The 19,355-nt window shown below is 41.6% G+C and overlaps 1 protein-coding gene and 1 long non-coding RNA gene across 7 annotated transcripts in view; one reads left to right on the top strand and one right to left on the bottom strand.

The window, feature by feature from the left end:
• Nucleotides 1-19,355, bottom strand: part of MKLN1 (muskelin 1) — a 362,427-nt gene that overhangs the window by 216,078 nt on the left and 126,994 nt on the right. The window lies entirely within an intron of this gene.
• Nucleotides 1-19,355, top strand: part of LOC309810580 — a 51,663-nt gene that overhangs the window by 21,949 nt on the left and 10,359 nt on the right. For 2 of the 4 annotated variants that reach the window (XR_014295027.1, XR_014295030.1), the window contains exons 1-2: nucleotides 5,750-8,800; nucleotides 14,000-14,186. This is a non-coding gene — a long non-coding RNA (uncharacterized lncRNA). Of the gene's footprint in view, nucleotides 1-5,749; nucleotides 8,801-13,999; nucleotides 14,187-19,355 lie in introns of those variants that run through there. The other 2 variants (XR_014295028.1, XR_014295029.1) reach the window with 2 other exon arrangements.

The raw sequence follows: 19,355 nt of genomic DNA, 5'->3' as shown, positions 1-19,355 counted from the left end.
AACTGTCGTGACCTACATTTCCAGCTTTAATACCAATGTTAGTGTTTCTCTATTTGAATTATACCATCAGCTATTCTGGGCTGCTTGCTTTTCCCAAACATGTGTTTTGCTTTTCTGAGACCACCATGCCTCTGCAATTGAACTGGACAACAGAAGTACTTGTGTGTTTTGATAACCCCCCTGGGAAGTATCAGAATGCTTGCCACACCCATAACCACTTCCCAGGAATTTCTAATTGACAGGAGACCAAATTATGTATCAACTTATTCTGCCATTCCAAACAAAACCATTTAGTCCAGGAGCAGGCACCTACCCTAGGGCAATAAACTTATGCTCATATGATGACTTGTCAAAGAAAGCTCTGCCTAACTGCCTGTACTTGATGGTGAGCAGCCAAACCAGTCAGGCCCTTTGGAGGGGTTGAATATGAAATACAAAAAGATAGTCAGGAGTTAGCAATGGGGAGAAAACTAAAAGATCCACAGAGGGAAGAAAGCTGACATTACATAGCAGAAACCATGAAGCAATAGAAGCTGTGAGAAAAGAATAGAAAATACTTAGGGCTTCCCTGGTGGCGCAGTGGTTGAGAGTCCGCCTGCCGATGCAGGGGACACGGGTTCGTGCCCCGGTCCGGGAAGATCCCACATGCAGCGGAGCGGCTGGGCCCGTGAGCCATGGCCGCTGAGCGTGCGTGTCCGGAGCCTGTGCTCTGCAACGGGAGAGGCCACAACAGTGAGAGGCCCACATACAGCAAAAAAAAAAAAAAAAAGAATAGAAAATACTTAGTAGGAAGGGCAACAGAAGCAGAGTCACAATAACAGCAGATAATCAGAGTACAAAGCAACAGATACTTACTGCCAAGAGCCCGCAAGATAACCCAGCTGCTATGGCTGTATTGTGTGCTGAATCACCTTCCAGTCCCCACTGGTCATTACTTAAACTTAGATCGAGGCAACCTGAGTCTACCTCTGTTCTGGAAATTAAATTTTTGCCTCTCAGTGTCTGTATCAGTCAAGATTGTGGCTGGAAACTGAAGGCACACTCAGCTGGGCTTTTGAACATAATTTGATGAAGACACTATTTACAAGGATGTAGGCAGGGTTTCTGGAACTTAAAAGTATCGAGGCACCCAAGGACTAGCAAGAATGGAAGCCCAGGGCTGAAGAGACAAGGCACGGAAATGGTGTTATGGGAGTCCCGAAGGAGCTCGAGCTGTGAAAAGGCATAGCTACTGCCAGAACCTGGCGCTAAAGCAGAAAAATAAGAAGAAATACCTCAAACTCTTTTTTCTCCTGCCCTCTGATACTTGCTGATGCCTCCCATTGGCCAAACCCAACAGTAAGCCAGAGGGCAGTGGGCCCAGGTGAGTCATCTATGGATAACAGCCTCACGGGGCACAGAGCAGGGCAGAGGTGGATAGGAGGCTGTCGTGGACTACCTAGTGGCACCTCAAAAAAAAAAATATGTCCACAGTCTACTGCCTGGAACCTGAGAAAATTATATTATACGGCAAAAGATGTGATTAAGTTCAGGATCTTGAGTGGAGGAGCATATCCTAGTTTATGTGGGTGGGCCCTAAATGCAATCACATGTATCCTAATAAAAGAGAAGCAGGGAGTTCTGAGAGAGAAGAGGAGAAAGCAGTGTGTCCATAGAATCAGGATTGGAGTGAAGTGGCCACAAGCCAGGGAAGCCTGGAGCCATCAGAAGCTGGAAGAGACAAGGAACAGATTCACCCCTAGCGCCTTCAGAGGGATCCTGGCCCTGCCAAAACCTTGATTTCAGACTTCTGGCCTCCAGAGCTTTGAGAAAATAAAATTCTGTTGTTTTAAGCCACCCAGTTTTGTAATTTGTTACAGCAGTCACAGGAAACAAATACAGGAGCCAAATGGAGAATAACCAGCACAAAATCTATTCATCTCAAATGCCATGTTGAGCACAATGATATCCCTGATCACCTTGGCTGAAAATTCTTTTGCCTAACTTCTGTATTCCCTATGGTACTTCTTTTTGGACCACTCATATAATTCAAATAAAATGCTCCCAAGTTATAGTTACTTTTGCATACAAATATCTTTTCCTCCTAACCAGATTATAACATTCTCCTTTAGAACACGAAACTTGTCTTGCACATCTTTGTATCCCATGAAAATCCTAGCACAGTACTTTGAACAGAGTGCACATTCTGTAATTGGTAAATGAGCAAGAAAGCTTCCATTTGTCCATCTGTAAATGGAAAATAACAATGTCCACTGACTTGCCTTTCAGAGATAATAATGGCAGTGTTCCCTGGAAACAACTTCTGTACCTGTAACAGAATGATATATCTGAAACACCCATTCCTGCTGGAGCAATTCCTTTAAAAAAAAAATTGGTTTTTGCGTGTCCTGTGTTCCATGTGGAGCTAAAAATGCTTGCAGTTTCACCCCAAGGAGGAAAAGGCAGGGGATAATTAAGAAAATACAAAAGCTCAGTATTGGTGTTTTCTCAGGAGCTTTGATTCCTCCAGTAAATATTTATCGAAGGACTATTATGTTTGGGGCTTCCCTGGTTACACAGTGGTTAAGGGACACGGGTTTGAGCCCTGGTCCGGGAAGATCCCACATGCTGTGGAGCAACAAAGCCTGTGCACCACAACTACTGAGCCTGCGCTCTAGAGCCCGCGAGCCACAACTACTGAAGCCTGCGTGCCTAGAGCCCGTGCTCCACAACAGGAGAAGCCACTGCAATGAGAAGCCCGCGCACCGCAACGAAGAGTAGCCCCTGCTCTCTGCAACTAGAGAAAGCCCGTGCGCAACAGCGAAGACCCAACGTGGCCAAAAAAGGACTATTATGTTAAAGTACAGTCCATAAATGCTGGGGAGACACACACACACACAAACACATAGAATAAGACGTAATTCCAAGTTAGTAGTTGTCACACAACATGATGAATGCTTTTTATAAAAAATTGATGCTATGGGACCAGAAGGAAGGGAATGATTAACTCTATTGATAGAAGGTTTCACCAAAAAACGTCACATTCAAGCTGGTCTTTTAGGACTTTATCAGGCAGAGCAAAGTCAAGAGCATTTGGGGACCAGGAGAAATAACTTTGCTTGAGCTGTTGCCAAGCAAACCACACCCTCAGTTCAGCCCTATTGTATCCACAAAGACCTATTTTTATTCATTATCCTCATAGCTACTTTTTAAGAGAGGAAGAGAATGCTGAGTACTTCCTTATTTTGCACCTAGATATTTTTTGTAATAATTTAATTTAATTTATTTAATTTTTGGCTACGTCGGGTCTTCGTTGTTGTGTGCCAGCTTTTCTCTCTAGTTGCCATGAGCGGGGGCTACTGTTGGTTGTGGTGCGTGGGCTTCTCATTGCAGTGGCTTCTCTTGTTGTGGAGCACGGGCTCTAGGCACATGGGCTTCAGTAGTTGCAGCACATGGGCTCAGTAGTTGTGGCTCACGGGCTCTAGAGTACAGGCTCAGTAGTTGTGGTGCATGGGCTTAGTTGTTCCGCGGCATGTGGGATCTTCCCGGATCAGGTGGGTTCTTAACCACTGCACCACCAGGGAAGTCCCACACCTAGATATTTTATATGTCACTGACAGGAGATTATCAGGAGGGAAAGGAGAGGTTGACTTCTGACAGGCCCAATAATGATGAGTCTAAGTAGCCATGCAATAATGAGTTAATGAAAACTCTTACCTTTCCTGAGCTTCTCCCTCATTTCTGAAAATTGAGGCAGGCTATGCTGTGAGAGTGTGTGATACCAGGGCATGAATAGCTCTGAGGAAAGCAGGTGAGGAATGACAGCACTCCCTGGTCTTACTGCCCCAAACCAGGAGGCACTTCTTTGTGGCAAAACCCCCTTGAATGGGGATGATGGCTGAAGCCCCTAGGCTGACCTTCACATGGCTCCTTGAGGAACAGCTCTGTCTGGGGCATGGCCCAACTTCTCTCCCAGCCCAACCCTGCTGGACCTCTGAGACCAGAACAGTGCTGCTTTGAGTAGGAGTAGAAAACTCAGGAAAGCAGCCAGGAGAGAGGGAAAGACCAGCCTAAACCAACCAAGGGGGAGTGGGTTCCCCATCCTCACCCTGCAGCTTCCACTGGAAAATTAGGAAGTTGGGCAACCAGAAGTACACATCGCTTGTCCTTGTTTTCTCAAGAAGCCTTCACCTTCCAGACCTTGCCAGGAAGCTGGCGGCATTTTCATGAAGCAGTAATAACAAGGACAGAGCGTTCTAGCCTGCTGGAGCCTGCTGGCTGGTCGCTCTTTCCACTGTCTTTTGTTTTCATGCAGCATTCTCTCACTTGCTTCTCAGATTCCTCAGGGCTTTGAAAAAGCCACAGGTGCTCCATACAGTGACACCACCCAGCGGGCTGGCAGACATCGCTGACACGCACCCTGCCCTAAGCAATGGCACGTAGGCAAGTCCCGACTACTGGCACCCAGCCATGCACCTAGGAAGAGGCAAGACAGCTCCCAGAAAGCCAACATTGTCCCCCATCAGCCCAGCTGGCAAAGGTGGGACTTTAGATTAAGTATCAGCCAGTGGACTGGTCAGTCACATACCCCTGTTTGATTCAAAACGCATCTGCAAGGTATGTTAGGCGGTTGGTACTTCTCTACCTATCTTCAAGGATCTAAATGCAGCCAACATAGATGTTACCAACAAAGTGCTAGGGCACTTTCACCATACCAACTCACATACCAATGTATTAGATTGTGTATACATACATACGAGCTGATGCTCTCAATGATATGAATTCATTCATAATCCCCATTCATTTGTGTTTCAGTAGCACCTGTGGCTGTTTCAAACCACACTCCAGATCTACCCTAACAGAATCTATGAAAATAGGACCCAGATATGTGTATTTTTTTAAAAACTTGACAGTGGTGGTTAGAATATAGGATGAGAGAAATTCTTACATATCACTGATGGGAGTAAAAAGTAGTTCAGCTACTGTGGAGAGTAGAGAGCAATCTAGTAAAGTTGAGAATGTGCACATTCTATTCCCTAACAATTTCTGTTCTAGATATATTCCCTAGAAGACCTCTCACACATGCGCCCAAGGAAGCATACACCAGAATATTAATTACATCATGATTTGAAATAGCAAAGAACTAGACATAACAAATATCCATCCATAGAATAGATTCTAGAATATTTATGCAATTGGTCTATATTGCAGTATTATATAGTATACTATTACTATATTATAGAATGGACTAGCTCTACCAGTGTCACATGGATAAATCTTAAAAACATGATGTCGAAAAAAAAAGTTTCAGAAAAATATGTACACTATTTATATACATGTTCAAACATCCAAAACATATTGTCTAGTAAAAATATAAAAGCATATGTGGGAAGGATTTCCACCATCTTCAAGAGATTGGTTATCTCTGAGCAGAGATGGGATGGAAGGGCCTTTTTTTGTAACTAAAATGTTTTACCGACAGTCCCCTACATGTGAACCAGTTCCGTTCCAAGAGTGTGTTTGTAAGTCCAATTTGTTCATAAACCCAACAAAGTTATCCTAGGTACTCAACGAACACAATCGGCTGTATAGTACTGTACTGTCATAGGTTTATAATACTTTTCACCCAAATAGTACATAAAAACAAACACACACACAAAAAGAAAACATTGTTAATCTTACAGTACAGTACCTTGAAAAGTACAGTCGTACAGTACAACAGCTGGCACACGGGCTGGCATCGAGTGAACAGCAAGAAGAGTTACTGACTGCAGGAGGGAGAGGAGGGGGGAGATGGCAGAGCTGAAGGATCGTCAGCAATAGGAGGCGGAGGGCCAGCTGCAATTTCATTCATGCCTGACGTTGATGGCACAGGTTCTGGTTCCTTGCTGGATTCAATTCTATCTACTCTCTTGAAAAAAACGATCCAGTGATGTCTGGGTCGTAGCTCTTGTTTTCTCACCATAGATGACACGGTAGCACTGGACTGCGTTCTGAACGGCTGCTGCAACCTTCTTGTCCCGTCCTACGTTCCAGTCCTGTGCCTCAAAAGCTAACGGTGCCTCCTCAAATAAAGACCCTTGCCATTTCCTGCACCATGAATCTCTTCAATTCTTCAGTTACTTCTTCTTCCTCTTGTCTCTCTTCATCCTTTCTCTGGGCCTCCAATTTCTGGCGCTTCTTAGCAGTACGAGCTGCATCACTGCTGCTTTTACGCTTGCTCCTAGACATCCTGGGCTTGAAATAAAGATACTGTACTACTGTACACTATACAATACTGTACAGTAAAGTACACAAAAGCACAACCACTTGTAGAGGATGCACACACGTGACAATGTACGCCAGACATGTGAACTAACTTACGTGGTCGGACATGTGAATGTGTGATTGTGTCTTTGAAAGTTCGCAACTTGAAGGTTCATACGTAGGGGACTTACTGTATTTATAGTTTAATTTAAGCAAATATGGCAAGTTGTTTTAATTTATTAAATCTGGATAGTGCATATATGTTCCACTGGTAACTCAGAGGGTCATCCATAGCAGAAGGATCTCTTGAGATTTTTAGGATTACTGAAATTAAAAGTTTGTTTATGGGAATGGCTCATATCAGTGAGCCTTCAGATCCTTTCTACTCTGTTTTTTCCAGACCTCTCCAACTTTTAACTGTCTCTCTCTACCCCCTGAACTTTGCTAGAGCTCTAATTATCTGTAGTGTTCACTTGCCAATTCTGTGCTTTCCTGTACATTGCTGAAACAGGCTATTACTCACTCAGTAGGTTTATGTCTTATTTCTTGAATTAGGCTATACGCTTCTTCAGAACAGGGACCATATCTTGTTCATTTTTGTATTTTCTATAATATCTAACACACAGAGTAAGCAGTAAAGAATTGTGATTAACAAAATAAGATAAAACGAGTTCAGAAATGTGGCAGGATATAAGAGCAATATACAAAAATCAGTTGTATTTCTATACACTAGCAATGAATAATCAGAAAATGAAATTCAAGGCAATCCTATCCAGATCCTATCACTCTATCTTTCTTTTTTGCATAAATTGACAAGCTGATGCTACATTTTATATGTAAATGTAACCCAGAATAACCAAAACACTTCTGAAGAGGAAGAACAAATTTGGAAGATGCTCATTTCCTGATTTCATAATCTACAATGAAACTACAATAATCAAGGTCTAAGGCATAAGGATACATGTTTAGACCACTGGAATAGAATTGAGTGTCCAGAAGTAAACCCTCATATATATGGTCAGTTGATTTTTTGACAAGGGACCCAAGACAATTCAATAGGAAAAGAGTAGTTTTTTCAATAAATGGTGCTGAGACAACTGGCTATCCACATGCAAAAGAATGAAGTTGGGCTACACCTTACACCATACAAATAAATTAACTCAGAATGGATCACAGACCTAAATTAAGAGCTAAAACTACAAAACTCCTAGGAGAAAACTTAGTAAATGTTTATGACCTTGAATATGGCAATGGTTTCTTAGATATGTTGCCAAAAGCAGATGTGACAAAAGAAAAACATAGATAAATTGGACTTTAAAATTAAAAACTTTTGTGCTTCACAGGACACCATCAAGAAAGTAAGAAGACTACCCACAGAATGGGAGAAAATCTTTGCAAATTGTATATTGACAAGGAACTTATATCCAGAATATATAAAAAGATACTACAACTCAATAATAAAAAGACAACACAGTTAAATCATGGGCAAGGAATTTGAATAAACATTCCTCAAAAAAATTTATACAAATTGCCAATATGCACAAGAAGAGATACTCAACATCACTAGTCATTAGGGAAATGCAAGTCAAAGCCACGATGAGATACCTCTTCACACCCACAAGGATGGCTATAATAAAAACAGACAATAACAAGTGTTGGTAAGGATATAGAGAAATTGGAACCCTCATATTATTGTTGGTGGGAATGTAAAATGACACATGTAAAACTTTGGAAAATAATTTGGTAGTTTCTCAAAATGCTAAACATGGAATTACCATAATACTCATCAATTCCACTCCTAGGCATCTACTCAAGAGAAATGAAAACATACCTCCACACAAAAGCTTATACATGAACATTCATAGCAGTATTATTTACAGCTGTTAAAAGTGGAGACAAACCATGTCCATAAGTTGATGAATGGATAAACAAAATGTGGTATATCCATACAATGGAATATTTTCAGCCATGAAAAAGAATGAAGTACTGATGTATGCTACAACATGGATGAACCTTGAAAACATTATGCTAAGTGAAAGAAGCTGTTCATGAAAGACTATATATTATAGTAAGGTCTTTAAAGAGGTTAAGTTAAAATGAGGTCTTTAAGGTGGGCCCTAATTCAATATACCCAGCGAGACACCAGGATCAGCCATGCCCAGAGAAAAGAACATCTGAGGACACAGCAAGAAGGCAGCCACATGCAAGCTAAGGAGAGAGGCCTCAGGAGAAACCAGACCTGCTGACATCTTGATCTTGGACTTTTAGCCTCCAGCACTGTGAGAAAATAAATTTCTGTTTTTTAAACCACCCAGTCTGTGGTATTTTGTTGTGGCAGCCATAGCAAAATAATACAGTGGTTCTTTTGAGTGTGTAACAATGATGTGGTGTATAAGAAGGGCCTATGCTTTGAATTATTGTATTTTGCAGGGTGGCATCTTCTGATCAATCATGTCATCAATTGCTAGAAATATGAGAACTCTCCAGAAGATCAAGTACCGTGTAGTAGTTACCATGCACAGGCCCCATAGAGCCCTGGCCTTTGAGAATGCCCTATTTACCAACCCAAAAGAAGGTAAACATTTAGAAGGTTTCTCCAGACCCATGGGATTTTCATAAATTGGTAGAGATTGATCCGGATGTGCTTAAAACCAGGGAAAATGTCATTTTAAATGATGTTAATTACTGAGAACTTTTAATAACATGGGGAAATGATTATATTATAATATTAAGTTAAAAATTCTGCATGCAAATTTAACAAGTATAGATAAAATCACCTTATCTGTATAACGATATGCATAGAAGAAAGACTGAATAGAAATATAGCTAAAGTTAATATTAGTTTTTCTTTGTGATGAGATTTGGGGTTATTTTTGTTTTTCTTTATACCTCTCTGTATTTCTGAATTTTCCAAAGTGAGCATGTATTAGTTTTATAATCACAAGATATGCTTATATTTTGAAGATTAAAAATTGAGGTAGAGGGTATATAACACAATGCTAGGATTGAGAGTCATCTCCAGGAGATGTGGTTCCAGGACTCAGAGGTCAGATATGTTGGAACCCTGATGCCTACTTGTCCTCTTGGGATCTGGCCATAGTGTCTTGCCCCACGCCTAGAAATTCTGATTATGCTCCTGCAGTGCCCTCCTGTCTAGTTCAGGTCTCTGAACACTGATCCTCCCTCCCTTCAGACCTCTAACTCCTGACTCTGAACTTAGACTTTTCTTTCTGGATTTATGTGGCCACCCCTCTTTCTCTACTAATGACTCAACACAACCTCTCCCTCCCTCTCCCACACCGTTCTCCCAACCTTTTGTATTCTGAGGCTACCCACAGTACTGACAGCTGTGTCCATCATGAGCAGGGTGGCTAAAAAGTAGCAGCACAAAATGAGAGGAGGGGGACAAGAGAAGGGAAATGCTGAGGGAGATGCTTCTGAGGTTTCCTGCCTTGTGGGCGTTTGGCACTCCTGGCATCTGTCTACTTCTCTTACTCCTCCTCCTTAGCGGAGGGGCTTAATCTGCTTTGAGAATTGAGAAGTACACAGGGCAGGCTCAGTTCAGCTCCTTCTTTCTTCCACTTAGGTATCACCTGCCCACAGTGAGGGTGTCACCTTGGTCTGCTCCTCTGGGAGCAGGGTCCCCTTCCTACTCCCACTCCTACTCCCAGCGTGAGAAGTCCTGTCCTGGTCAAATGTTCCTTGTGACTGGGTGAACAAGTCGACCTAATTCTGAAACTCATTTAGTATTTAGTATCCCGTTATCTCTCACAATAAACAGACTTTATCAGCAATCAACGTGGTATTTCGGTCTCCATCTGCTCACTCTTTTGTTTCATTTCACATCTTGACCAGAACCCAGGATAGGGATTGAGGAAAAGAATAGGAACTTCTCAGAGACCTGAAAAGGAAATAACACTTGTTAAGAGCCAACTGTGTGCCCAGCACCAAGAAAGAAGCTTTATGTATGTTCATTCATTTAATACTTACAACCACCCTCAGAGTTTGCATTATTTTCCCATTTCACATAAAAGGAATCTGAGGCTCAGAGACATTAAGAACTTAGAGAGTGGCTGATGTCTCTTTGACTTCAAAGCCCAAGCACTTTCCACTGCATAAGACGTTGTCTTTGGGTGCCACCAAGGCACTCCTCAGGGACTGAGGCAGCAATCTCATCTGTGTTAATACTTCATCCCAACCATCTGCGCTATCAACTGAGCAGCATGCAAGGGAGAAAACCAGGATACATCCAAAGGATGAGGAGTGAGGAGATTATAAAATGCTAGGCCAAAAGACATCAAGAAATGTATTTTTCCCCAGATTTCTTGGGGACTTTTGGACAAATGACCTCCCCTGCCCCCCAACCTGTGCTCTGGCTTCCTCAGTTGTAAAATAATTCAATAATACCCAGTCCTCCTTAAGTCAGACCACATGTCATGCTTTCCTGAGACTGGCCTCAGCACAGTTGTCCTTTTGCCCCCACTTGCTATTAAAAAACAAATGTATGTCATATGGCTCTGGGTGGCACATGGAGTAAAAATAATGATAATGAATAATGAATCAGCTTAACAATATATGAAAACCAGAAGTAATGAACTGATGAACAGAAAATGATATTAAAATGCCAGCCATAGGGGCTGACCCTTTAAAGAGACAAGCTGACGAAGATGTTTTGATGTGACCCCTGAAGGACAGTCAGCTGGCAGGCTAAACCACAGTCACTGAGAGGGCCAACAACTCCCCAGATGCCTAGGGACCAGGAACATTTCCAGGAGCTCAAACCACTGCTACCTTCTTCTCCTCCTCCTCCCCCAAAAAGCTCAGAAAGTGCAAGGGCATCCCACAGGCCACTAAGCACATTCCCAATTGTCCTCTAGGGAAATCTGATGCTGAAAAATGGACCTTGTCCAAAATAGTGGTTCAAGCCAGATGAGGAATTACAGAGAAGACAACCTTCCATGGTAAACACCCTGCCTCCAAATCCCCAATGTCTTCATTAGGGAACTGAAAACACAGGCACACCAGCTGGTCTCAACTGCTTTGAAGCACTGTGGCACAGTGGAAAGAGCAATGCTGTAGGGCTGGCAATAAGAGACTAGCCTTCTAGTCCCCAGCTCTGCCCAGTTTTAGCTGGGTGACCTTGGCAAAGGTACTTAACTTCTCTGGACCTCACTTTCCTCATTTGTTAAATGAGGTTTGATTAAACCATGATGTCTTCTAGTTCTGAAATTCTATCTTTCATCTTTGGATTCGCATCTTACATTTAAAGAAAATTAAAGCAGGTTCTTGGGTGTTGTGTTTCTCAGAGATCTTGCCTCTCACCTTTTAAATGTTCTTCATTGGCTTTCCTATCACAAGATTAAACCTAAATTCTTCAGCGTGACATTCAAGGTTCTTTGAGATCAGCCCATGCCTATCTATTGTGCCACCCTCCTCTCACTCCCACCAATCATGTATTCTATACTCTGGCTATAATGGACTATTTGTACTCCCCCATAACACTTTTCGTGCAATTTCAAATACTTACTGAGCATGTACTCTGTGCTAGACCTTATATCAGTAAGCCTTTGCACACAATGTTCACTTTGTTTGAACTGCCTTATATTAATTAAGGTAGAGCTCACTGTTGTAACAAACGAGTTATATAATATCAGTACATTAAAGTGCTAGAATGTTATTTCTTAGTCATATAACAGATCAGTCTGGCAAGCCGCCTTCCACCCAGGGTCCTTCTATTTTGCAGCTCTGCCATCCTCTAAGCTTTAGAGTCCTTTATTTCCAGAGCTAACAGCTGGGAAAGAGAAGGAAGAAAAGGCACACTTACTTCTCTTTTTTTGGCTGCGTTGGGCCTTCATTGCTACGCGCGGGCTTTCTCTAGTTGCAGTGAGCGGGGTCTACTCTTCATTGCGGTGCGCAGGCTTCTCATTGTGGTGGCTTCTCTTGTGGAGCACGAGCTCTCAGTGCATGAGCTTCAGTAGTTGTGGCTCGCAGGCTCTAGAGCGCAGGCTCAGTAGTTGTGGCGCACAGGCTTAGTTGCTTTGAAGCACATGGGATCTTCCAGGACCAGGGCTCGAACCCATGTCCCCTGCATTGGCAGGCGGATTCTTAACCACTGCACCACCAGGGAAGTCAAAGGCATACCTACTTCTTAACCTGGTCTAGAAATGATGTACATCACTTCTGCTCACATCCCATTAATGAGAACGGATCACCTAGTTCCACCTAGATGTATAGGGGATTAGAAATTGGTTGGGACAATTCCCAGAAAAAGTTGATGCTATGGAAGGAGAGCATGAGTCTCTGATGGTCAACTAGCCATCTCATGCCCTTCCTTGATTTGTCTTCTTAGCAAAGTCTTATTCACCCTTAAACCTCAGTCCAAGTGCTACCTCCTTTGTGAAGTCTTCTCTGACCTATGTAGGCAGATCTAGGTCCTCCTCTTCCTATGCCTCACTGCACTTTTCACATTTCCCCATTATGACAATTAACATAATGTACTGTGTGGTTTGCATGTCAGTCTGGACTATGAGCCTTGAGGGCAAGGATATTGTCTTTTCATTTTTGTATTTGGAAATCTTAGCATAGTGCCTAGTAAATAGTAGTTTTACAATAATATTTAATGAATTGATGAATATTATCAGTGAATGAATGACTGTTACCCTAAGGAAAATAAGTGGGTTTTTACAGAGGAACAAAGACCTCAGTTTAAAAAACAAACAAAAATTATTGGTGATTCAAGATTATCCATAATGCTAAAAGGAAAATAAGCTTTCCATACAAATGTTACAATTATAATTAATATTTTGCATTATTATTTACTTAGAGTCTGTCTCTTGCATAAGCTCCATGAGAGTAGGGACCTTATATGTATTGTTCTTTGCTCTGACTCCAGCATCTAGCACACTATCTGGCACACAGTAGGTACTCAGTAATTATATCAGAAAGAATGAATGGATAAATAAATGAATGAAGACTGCACCCTTAATCCCATGAGCCATATAATAAGTGCATGTCTTACATTACAAGAGGAAAGTGTCAATGGGGTGGTGAAAACTTACACTACAACTAGAAAAGCAGAACAGAATCAGGACTTTACCATCATTACCTTGTACAATCTATGTCATCATCCTCTTTATATAAAAAGATGAACAGGGCTTCCCTGGTGGCGCAGTGGTTAAGAATCCACCTGCCAATGCAGGGGACACGGGTTCAAGCCCTGGTCTGGGAGGATCCCACATGCCGCGGAGCAACTAAGCCCGTGTGCCACAACTACTGAGCCTGTACTCTAGAGTCTACAAGCCGCAACTACAGAAGCCCGTACACCTAGAGCCTGTGCTCCACAACAAGAGGAGCCACTGCAATGGGAAGCCCGCACACTGTAACGAAGAGTAGCCCCCACTCGCTGCAACTAGAGAAAGCCTGCGCGCAGCAACGAAGACCCAACACAGCCAAAAATAAAAATAAAATAAAATAAATAAATTTATTTTTAAAAAAAGATGAACAAACATTATTGGAGGAAACTAAAATCTCAATGGCAATAGTTGCCTGTGAGTAAATGAGGAGAAATGGATGTCTCCAAAATGGTTGCACTATGAAATAGCCTTTGTAAATTGGTTAATGAGAGAAGCAAGAAGCAAGAGTGCAGACAATTACAGAGTCGTGACAACTGAAAAATACACTGATTGAGAAGAGACAAAAACATGTTTTTCATAGTTTTTGAAGAGGTAGGGAGACACTTTTTCAAATGTTTATTACACATTTATTCTCCTCATAGGTCCCATGTGACAAAGTTTGGATTAGACATTACAAATGGCTTCCAATGGACTACTTGCCAGACTTTGTCATGGGAACCATCTGACGAGCAGAACAAAGTGCAAGTGCATAAGCAACTTCCAATGAGAACCTCTGTATGGGCTTGGCCCAGGTATCTTGAAACCCTGGGAAGACCTAAATATAAACAAGTAAGTTTGCAGTGTGGACTGATTTGTGGTGGTACCAAGGTTGATGCTGATCTTGACAGGTGGACTTTTTCCAGGAACTGACCAAGATGTTAATGGTAGGTATAGGCATTAAATGACCTAAAAATAGGACATTACACTTATTTTGCAGACCTTTGATGATATACAAGCATGGAACCATTGGCCTGCCCTGAGGAGCTATCTGTCTCCCCTTGTGGCAGAAACTGCTATGAGCTCAGCACACAGCTAGACTAAACTTCCTAGCCTCTCTTGAAGTTGGGCAAAGCCATGTGCCAGAGTTCTGGCTAATAGGATGTGTATGGAAGTGATGGGTGCCAGTTCCAGGTCTGGTGCATGAAAAGCCTCCTGTGCAATACATGGCAGGCTCTTTCCCCACCCACTGGCTGAATGGAGAGGATTCTGAAAACCTAGAGGAAGCTAGAGCATGCCTTGGAAGAAGACCGTGAAATACTGCATAGCGTTGACCTCTACATTCCATACATCCCCACCCCTCCCAATCTATATTGTACTATGGCAAGAACGATATATTTTTATTGGGCCAAACCATTATATTGAAGTCATTTGTTATAACAATTAGCCTATCTTGACTAACACAACCCTATTTCCCAACTTTTTTCCTGGTCACAAGTAGGAAGAGAGACTAGGGTGAATTTCGGGAGTCTCAGTCCACAGCTACAGAGGATCAAGACAAAAGAAGGTATCAGAGACAAAGCTCAGCATCAGGGAATATCACATTTAGTGGGATTCTGGAGTTACTTTTAAAGCTTAGACATTCCCACAGAGTTGAAGCCATGCATGTGAGCCTCTGCTTATCTAACTAGTCCCTTCTGGACGTTTTCAAACTCTTGGGAGAACAGTGAATAACCATTTCCCGACCATAGTTAACATATGAACCCCCAATATAGTCTGTTTGATTTTATATGCTTAAGGTCTAGTCAGATAATACCACATTTAAAACCTGTTTTACTTTTGCTTTTTGCTAAACATGGTAATTAAGAAGAAGAAGAAAAAATCAATTAGTAAGTAATTGTGTTTGAAGGTATATTTTTTATGTGATTATGCAAGGTTTGGTTGAGCCCAATACTAATGGACAATTATGGGGGAGCCAACCAAGCACTGTGGCAAAAAATGAGGTCTTTTGGTGCTTGCCTGAAGATGTTATTGGGAAACTTTTGTTTACTTATCAGACTTTGGAAATTAAATCCTTCTTCATGTAGCGTCGGGTCTTAAGGACAATAAATAAAGATGTGCTGATTGAAAACATTTTAAAAAACAACTTGTTATAGCTCTTAAAATAACAAGGGATAAATTCAGCTTAAAACGGGATATTCCAAAGTCATTTGGCCTGCTCAACAGAAACACCAAGCTTAAAAGCTGGATTCTATAGTTCATCTTTGTGCAGATGCTCTACCAAGTGAAACGTAGCAGGGGCCTGGGACAAGAGTCCTAGAAAATGCTAGATAGCGTCTACCTGTAAATCTGATCCCATTATAGGAAAGAGGCAATTGATCTCCCTATCCTGGGAGTGCAGAGAGAGAGGGATGAACTGGGAGAGAGTTAGGGCCCAGGGAGATGAAGAAGTAAGAGATTTAGGAGAAAGTCTCATTTTTTTTAAGAGTCCCTTAGGGCTGAGATGAAAGAGTCGGTCTTGGGATAGTACTTTTCTTTTCAAGAAATATATTCTACTGCCCTGTTTTCAAGGGGTGCAAACTAAGCTATGATGATCCTCATCTCTTCCTGAAACTTCATCTTCTGTCCATCTTCCCAAGGCGCTCCATTCCTTTGTCTTCCCACCTAAAATCCCTGGCTACAGTTAGATAGCCATGAGCAGACCTGGCACTTCTTGAAACTCATCACCAGAGCTATGTCAAAATCATGTAGGAATACAGCAGACAAACAGGTGGGCTTAAGGAAATGTTGCTAAGGTATGGTTAGGCAACTGAGTATCCCCCTCAAGACAGGATCTGTTGATTAACACAAAGGATGTGCGACCTCCTTGTATATCCCCTAATCAGAGCCCTCAGGACTTGGCAGGAGTTCTTAAGGGATCTGTGTGGCCATGTAGAACTATGTTATATGAGTGCTTCCCAGCCTCTTTTCTCAATGATCTCATTTTTTCCCCCAAAGCTATATGCTTTGAAAGATTTTTAACTACTAAATAAATCACATTCATAAAGAAAATATATTAACTATTTATTGGGTACCAGGAATTGTATTAATGAGTGCTTTACATAGATCATCTAAAATCCTCAAGGAGTCTGAAAAATGAAAATGAATAGCCCCATTTTACAGATGAGTAAACTGAGGTTCAGAGATGTTACATAAATAGCTCAAGTCTTATTGCTAGAAACTCAATTTTTTTTTGGCCATACTGCATGGCTTGTGGGATCTCAGTTCCCTGACCAGGGACTGAACCTGGGCCATGACAGTGAAAGCCTGGAATCCTAACCACTAGTCTACCAGGGAACTCCCTAGAGACTAAACTCTGATTGGCCTTACCTCCATTCCCACATTCTTTCCAACAGACTTTCTCTACCCTATAGACAACACACACAACCAACCAGAACTTCTTACTGTGAAGATACAGTCTTTACAATGAATTAGTGTGGCATAATCTCCCCCCATCTTCCAGCCCCCTGCTTCCCCCAAGAATAAAGAAGCTTTGCATTACTTAGTCAATCTGTTCAGGTTGTATTGTGAATAAATATACAATGTCTTTAGACTTCCCTGGTGGTCCAGTGGTTAAGAATCCACCTTCCAGTGCAGGGGATGTGGGTTTGATCCCTGGTGAGGGAACTAAGATCCCACATGCTGCGGGGCAACTAAGCCCACAGGCCACAATTACTGAGCCCTCACGCTCTGGAGCCCATGGGCCACAACTAAAGAGCCCACACACCACAATGAAGACCCGGCGTAGCCAAAAATAAATAAATCTTTAAAAAAGGTATATATATATGTATATATATATATATGTCTTCTAGGCTTTTTTGAAGTATTGAACATGGTTCAAGTAATTTCATTACTATCCTTATAGAACTCTGAGATCCCAGAAAACCAGAATGGAAACTGGAGTTGGCAGTTCAAAACAAATGGAAATTGAACAGAGGGAGTTCAGAACACAGATCCAGGCACAGACCTCCTCTTCTGGGATTCTCCCACCCCTTTGATTCTATTGAGTATTCAGTGACATACCACTGGCTGGTGTGAAGCAGGGGATCCTTCGGGAACACAAAATTTGGTGGGAACGGGGGAGTCATTAAAGTATGTCAATCTAGAATGAGTGGCAAAAGAAGGGAGGAAAAAAGAATGAGTGAAGAGGGAGAGGGACATGGAGAGAGGCAGAAGGAGGAGGAGGAAGGAAGAGAAAAGAAGGAGAGAAGGGAGGATAAAGAGGAGGGAAAAAAAGAAGAGAAAAGGAAAAGAATGGATGACCGTTTACATTGTCTTTTCTTGTAGCTACTGGTGAGGTCTTCAGCACCAAGTAATAACCCCCAATGGAGGTAATAGGCAAGTGTTGCTAGGTCCACCGGCAGTGCTATTGTGGAAGAACTATTTCCTCAAAGGGACCTTTACCACCTCCCCTACCCAACTGGTAACTTGGAAGCCAGAATCTTTGAAAATTACAGTATAAATGGAGAAAAAGGATATTACTAATTCCAGTAGTAAAATGAAAACTATTAGTCCAGCATCCTAAGGTTAAGTTCTGTCCTGCTATGCAGAAAATTCACAACAACTCCCTTGTCTTTGTGATAGCTGAAAAACAAAATAACAAAAACAAACAAGCCATAATAACAAAAAAAACCCTCTGGGTATCCAGAAATACAGGGCAACCTTGAGCAAAGTTTAACTGACTTGGGTACTTAATTGCTGTAAAATGAGAGTGTTTATTTGGAGATTTAAAAAATAACTCATTTTCCTTAGAAACCCAAATTCTTATTTTTAACAATGAAATCCTTTAACCTAGTTGCTTATATTTTCAATGGATTATTTAGTTTATGGTAGCTAAAAGATAAGAGTTAAACATCAACTAAAGAGAATAGATGCATACTTTTTCCTCACTCTAGAATTTAAACAGTACTCAAGAAACATCTAAAGATCCGTCTATTCTGTATCCAAAGAAAATGCTCTTCCTTAATTTTTTACTTTAGAGTTTAAAGTGGGTTTTTTTTTTTTTTGCGGGGGGCGGGGAAGAATAGAAGGTGAAGGGAGAGTTATTTTAAAATGCCATAAAAGAGTCTTCCATATTTGAACTCCCAAAATGTTCTGACTGCCTTTAAGAAGTGTTAGCAAAAAGATCTGTTTATTCATAGTTAAATTCTGGCTAATGACCAGTTTCAGAGTACCTTCTTCTGGGCCCAGTCTCTGCTAGACTTCATATTCCAGAACGTTCTGCCCTGATTGACCACCCTCAGAGATAAACATGAACTCCAGCATCTACTCCATAAAGAGGACAAAGCCTCAGTCTTAATCCTCTTATCCTTTACACAGGATAAACGCTGTCTCCTGGGTGCCAGGCAACAACTCAGAGCCCCTTTATCTGAACATTCAAAGTAGGGATAATCATTTTAAAACAGTGCAAGTAGTCAAGTTCCCATTTTAAAAAACCCATTTTTAAATAGGCTGTCATCACCTTCAGCCAGTGATCAGTATTAACTTCATTAGTAGTGAGACAACCAGACATCACATAGGACTTAATACGAGGCAGTGGGAAGTATACAGCGTTACCGTATGAAGAATTCTTACCAAAATGTTTAACCTGATTCCTATCAAGCCTTGATCTAACTTTGAGCTTACAAGAAATACAGAGGACAGAAGAACAAGTTTAACAACACCATGAGAAAACAGACAGATCCCGCAGGTGGGACATTCTGCAGAACAATTAGCCCAGAATCATCAAAAAGTCAATGTCAATGGTTGGGGGGAGGTGGTGGAATGAACTGGGAGATTGGGATTGACATATATACACTAATATGTACAAAATAGATAACTAATAAGAACCTGCTGTATAAAAAAATAAATAAAATTCAAAAATCCAAAAAAAAAAAACCAAGATTACTTAGAGATAATGGAGATAAATCCAAAATACAGTCAGCTAAAAGAGTTGAAAATGGATGCCTCTGCGAAAGTGGAAATGGGGGAAAAGGTAGTGGA

Source organism: Mesoplodon mirus (assembly GCF_964341445.2).
Source record: "Mesoplodon mirus genome assembly, chromosome: 9".
NCBI classification, from domain to species: domain Eukaryota; kingdom Metazoa; phylum Chordata; class Mammalia; order Artiodactyla; family Ziphiidae; genus Mesoplodon; species Mesoplodon mirus.
The sequence above is the reverse complement of the archived record's forward strand: the minus strand, read 5'-3'. Positions and strand labels throughout refer to the sequence as shown.